Source organism: Sarcophilus harrisii, chromosome X, assembly GCF_902635505.1.
Source record: "Sarcophilus harrisii chromosome X, mSarHar1.11, whole genome shotgun sequence".
Taxonomy (NCBI): Eukaryota; Metazoa; Chordata; class Mammalia; order Dasyuromorphia; family Dasyuridae; genus Sarcophilus; species Sarcophilus harrisii.
In genome coordinates this window covers 1,644,378-1,650,377 of record NC_045432.1, presented here as the reverse complement: position 1 = coordinate 1,650,377, position 6,000 = coordinate 1,644,378, and positions in this window count along the sequence as shown.

Here is a 6,000-nt window from a genome sequence, read left to right as displayed (position 1 = left end):
CATGAATATATATTGTTTTCTTGGCTCTGCTTATTTCATTTGTTATCATTTCACAAAGAGCATTATGGACTTCCCTGAATTCACCACTCCTATCATTTCTTAAAGCCCAGCAGTAGTTTCCCATTACATCCCTATTCCATGCCTTCTTAAGCAATCATTCCCCAGTTACTGAGCATATCTACTTTATTTGTAATTCACATCTGTCCCAAGAAGTGCTGTTGTAAATATTTTGGAATATATGGGGACTTTTTTTTTTATTAGTAGCTTTCTTGAGTCTTTGTTTTAATAAAGGTTATAAACATTTTTATTTTCTTCAAATAATTCCAGATTGCTTTCCAAAGTGGATGTGTCATTTCACAGCTCTCCCCACAAGGTATTCATTTGCCTATTTTCCCACATCCCCTCCAACTTTGACTTTCCATTTGTGCTTTTTTTTTTCCAATTTGCAAAGCATAAGTGGGATTCTTATGGTAGTTTTGCATTTCTCTTGTCATTAGTCATTTGGAGCATTTTTTTCATGTGGTTTTGAATACTTTGCAATAATTTTGAGAAGTGTTTGTCCATATGCTTTCATCATTTCCCCACAGAGGAATTTCTATGTGTTTATGTGCATTTATAAATCAATTATATATATATATATATATATATATATATACACACACATACATGCATGTATATATGGTGTGTATGTATATATGTGTGTTTATAGACCTATAATTTAAACCTTTATTAGAGGGATTTGACACAAAAGCTTTTTCCCAATGCAAACAGTTCCCTTCTTATCCTAGATTCGTGAACATTATTTATAAGAAGCTTTAAGAAATCAAAGTTATCAATTTCATACTTTCTGATTGCCTCCATCACTTATTTGGTCAAAAATATATTTCTTGCCCATATCTGTGAGGAGCATGTGATTTTTCTTCATATGATCTTTTATATTAAGGTATATTATAGGTATATAAGATATCTTAAGGTAATTATTAAATTTTCCAATTTTATTATTAGATATAATTATATTTTATATTTATTTAAATGTAATTAAATATTAGACTTATAATATTAGAATAATAGATATTGTAAAGGAATGTCATTCAAAATCTCGGTAAAATATAGGTATATCAAAGTATATTAGAGGTACGTATAAGTATATTAATATAAAGTATATGAAGGAAATTAAATTTTAAATTTCTATGTTTATTAATATTATATTTAATTATAATTATATATTTATATATAATTAAATATTAGATTTAATAATATTAGAATTTTAAATATTCTAATGAAATGTCACTCAAAATTGAATAAAGAAGAAACAGCCTCTCTTCTGTTTTGTTGTCAACTCTGCCCTTCCTCAAATTTTTAGAGACTAGATATATGGTGTTCCCAACCTCAAAACTCTTCTCTATGTATAATTTTTATGATTTTTTCCTCCCTGATTCTGACATACAAGAAAATATTTGGCCCTCCCTTCCTACAGTCAGGAGGAGGCTTCCTTTGGCCAGAGTCAGTCTGTCTAGAAGTCTCTGATTATCTCTTTTGGGCCAGACTGTTACAGAACACTATAGCTCTAGCATACTTTTTAATCAGGGTCAATGTTGGTATGAAATGAGGTCCTGGTATTTCCTGGACAGTTAACTGTAGTGGATATGCATAGAAATGCAACAAGGACATAATGACACAGTTTCTCTGGACACAGCCCTCTGGTCTCTATATAAACACACATGATCATGCATGGAAATGAGGCAGTAGACAGAGAACAACACAAGAGATGAGAAGTAGAGGTGTGGAGTGGACTGGAAGCTGTAGTCCTGTGGGAAGAATAGAGGGATGTGGAGTTAGAGTAGAGCTCTACTACTGCTACAAAGCTGAATCTAGAGTCTCCCTCAAAGTCTGATTTTTGTATGTTCAAGAGTTAATGTTTCTTTTACTTTGGACTTCCTTGATTTGACACTGGTAAAGTCTTAGCCAAAAGTGGCTAGTTCTTTAACAAATATCCTTCATAGTTCAGACCAGCCATTTTCTTGAACATTTTACATCAAGTTCTGTCCTTGTCAGTGGCTGAATTAACACTTTGCCTGGATCACGGCCTCTGGGCTTGGTTGTTCACTCACTTCCTTGGTGGTGGGCTTGGCTGCTGGGCCTCTGACATTGCTGCATTTCTGTCATGGCCATTGGCCTCCCCATCTTCTGGAGCAGGGTGATCTACAACCAGTCTTTGGGCTGAATCTTAAAACTTTTACCACCTATAGCCTAAATTTATTGAGGAACCCGAGTTACTTAAATTCACCATGTTCCAGGCAAGTTTGAGAGCACCAATTGCAGGCAGTGAAGGTTCAATGGAAGGATTTTCCTTATCCAGAATTCCCCTGTAGCCCTCAGGTATCCATACCTATCCCTGCAGCTACCTGATCAATTTACCTTCTTCTCACCCTCAAGGGGCTCCTGGCTTGATGCCTACGCACCTTTAGGGGCTTTAGGTTAGCTGGGTGATGCATCCTGTTGCCTGGGAGAAAGCCCAAGCTCTCGCCTCTACTCTCCCTCTAAATCGGAGGCAGAAGGTGTCCAACAGCAACTGCCTCCGTTTCCTCCAGCCCGGGCTAAGTGAGGGGTACAAATGGGTGCATGTCAGGGAGCCTCTGTATCCACCCCGCCCCCCCAGCCCTTGGCCTGGTCTTGTCTCCTCCTGCCTGAAGAAAGGAGGCTGAGATCTGCCTCTTCCCCAGACCACTTCTTTGAGCCTCTGCTTTGGGTTTGTTCAGAATCCACGACCCTTTCACAGGCTTGATGTCTGATGCTGCCATAGCTACTTGGCTACTCTCTTATGGGAGACAAAGGATGGCCCCTTTCCCTCCCTATCCTTCTCCTCCTGATTTTCCATAAACTGGCATCCAATGATCCCCAAGCTGAGTTCAGCAGCCCACCAAACCCCCAGCTCCAGACATCCACCCTCAGGAACCTGAGACCATGCTCAGTCCTTCACCCTCCTGCAAGCAGAAGATGCACTGAGGTCCCTTCCTCTCACCAGGCTGGCTGTTTCTTACATTAAAGCTAAATCTATCTTTTATCAAGATCCACCCATTGTTCTGATCTCAGATCTCTGTCTAATCCATTTGTCCAGGACGGGCCCTGTATGTTCCTGAAGAACCTGAAGGGGATTATTCTGAAGAAGCCCCAGAGCAGTCATCCTTCATTACCTCATGCCTGGACTATTTCAGAAGCTGCTGGGTGATCTTCCAGCCACAAGTCTCTGCCCATGGCAGTTTGTCCTGCTGCCAAAGGGATCTTCTTAAAACTCAGGTCTGACCATATCACCACTCTCCCCAATACACACACCTAACCATACTCCTACTGCTTCCTATCACCTCAAGGATCAAATATAAAATTCTCTCTTTAACATTCAAATCCCATAACAACCCATCCTTATCTGTGCACTTCTCCTGTACCTACACTCTCCCTCCACATGGTCTGCCACCCAGTGACACCCTTCTCCTGGCTGCTTTTTGCACAGGACCCTCCATCTCCCAACTGTGGCCATTTTCCCAGCAGACCCTCCTTCCTGCATTGCTCTCCCTCCTCATCTCTGCCTCCTGGTTTCCCTGACTTCTTTCAAGTACCACCTACAAGAAGCCTTTCATGGGCATCTTTAGCTCTAGAGATTTTTTCTTTTGTTTCATTTTTGCTTTTCTTGTATATGACTTGTGCATACTTCAGCTGCCTTCTCTAGTACACTGTGAGGTCCTTGAGAAAAATGAATTGTTATTTGTTTTTCTATTTCTTCTCAAATACTTCCCACTTAGCCCTTAAGAATGGTTATTGCATGAATAACTTAGACACCATAGTTTTCTTTATTCACAGATGTCTTGATTTTTAACCTCTTGACCATCCTGTTCATCCTATGTGGGTACTCTCCAGCTCAACTATGTCTCCTTACTACCCAACCCCTTATTGCAAACTACCTTACTTGTCTGCCCAATCCCACAATAGTTCTAGCAAATGTAGTTGCTACTACACCCAGGGTATAGCACTAGTTGAGGAACTCTCCTTCCTGTGTTTCCACTTATCAGTCAGTAGCCTTCCTTTCCTAGCAAAGACAAGTAATGACACAACAAGATTACCAGTTAGAAAACATTTACCCCAAAGCTATGGCTCTGCACAAACTGCACAAACATGAATCTGTGCAAAATATTTTTTTCATTTCATGCAATTAAAATAACGCATTTTATATCTCATAATGTTCTATATCTCTTGTTATGTCCTAAATTCTTCTCTTCTCCATCGATCTGAGAGGTAAACTTACATGCTCTCCTAATTTGCTTATGCTATCACCATTTATGTATGAATCATGTACTCATATTGACCTTCTCTTGGTATATAGTATATACCACACTCACACTATATATAGTGTGAGATCTCAGTCTATACCTAGTTTTTGTCATACTGTTTTCCAGGCTTCCCAGGAGTTGTTGGTTAGGTCTTGTCCTAAAAGGTGGGGTTTTTAGGTTTGCCAAACAGTAAATTACTATGGTCATATAATGGTATGTTTTATGTACCTAATTTTTCCTCTCTTCTAGTTTTAATGATGAATGCTTTTTAATACAGTCTGAGATCAGGTATGGTTTGTCCACCATCTTTTTCATTTTTTTCCATTAATTCCCTTGACATTCTTGACCTTTTATTCTTCCAAGTGAATTTTGTCATGAATTTTTTGTAGTTCCATAAAATAACTTTTTGTTGTTTGATTGATATGGTATTAAATAATTAAATTACATCAGGGAAAATTGTCATTTTGATATATTGGCTCAGCTTATCCATGAGCAATTGATGTTTTTCCAATTTTTTAGATCTCATTTTAGTTGTGTACAGATTATTTTGTGTTCATATAGTTCCTGAGTTTGTTTTGCAGGTATATTCCCATGTAGATTGTATCATCTCCAGTTATTTTAAATGAAACTTTTCTTTCTATCTCTTGTCACAAGACGTTGGTACTTGTAGAAATGTTGATGATTTATGTAGGTTTATAATATATCCTAAAATTTTGCTAAAGTTCATTTTTTCAATTAGTTTTTAATTTATTTTCTAGGATTCTATATATGTTTCTCCTATCAAAAGTGAAAGTTTTGTTTCCTTATTGCCTATTCTACTTCCTTCAATTTCTTTTTCTACTCTTATTGCTAGAGCCAACATGTCTAGTATAATAATAGGGGTGATAATGGGATATTGCTGACTGATGCTTTTAAGTAGACACAATTTCTCATTTTATTGAAGGCTTCATTTATTCTTATGTCCTGTAGTGCTGGTCTGAGGATGGCTGGGTTGGGTAAGGGTATCTGAGATAGAGCTTGTTAGAGCTGGGAGAAGCTTTGGGTAAAAGCATGGAACTTCATTGATCATTCCACCCTTTTCAAAGTCAGAGAATTCCCTTCTCAGGCAAGAACAGTTATTAACTGAATCGATCAATCAGAATCAAGTGAAAACATGTTCTATATATGTTTTTTGGAATCAATCAAAAGACCTGCCTTAGGAGATTTGGTCTCTCATTAGGAACTTGTTTGAAAGTAGGTTTCCATCTTAGAAAAAGATAAAAGATTATCAGGATATGGAAGCTGAGAGCAATGAGCAGAGTCAAAGCAAACTGAACCAAGAACGAGCAGAGCAGGGTCAACCAGCACCTGGAGACAGAGAAGGAAGGACTGAGACCTGGCAGAGAAGGATAATTTCCAAAATGGAAACTGGCTCCATGAGAGTCTCAGTGTTAGAAGCCCAGACTGGGTCCACCAATTTGCATGAGAGACCTTCCCGTTTAGGGGGTGCAACTGAGGTCAAGTGATTGATGCAGTTGTCTAGAAGCTTTGATTCTTCAAAACTAATTAAGACCAACCTCTTCCTCCAACCATGTGACCTTAAGCAAAAGCTGGGTTATATAAAGGTAAAATGTAGTTTAGCTAATCCTGGATTGATTTTTTAGTAATAACTGAAAAAAAGTAAAAAAAAAAATAGTAT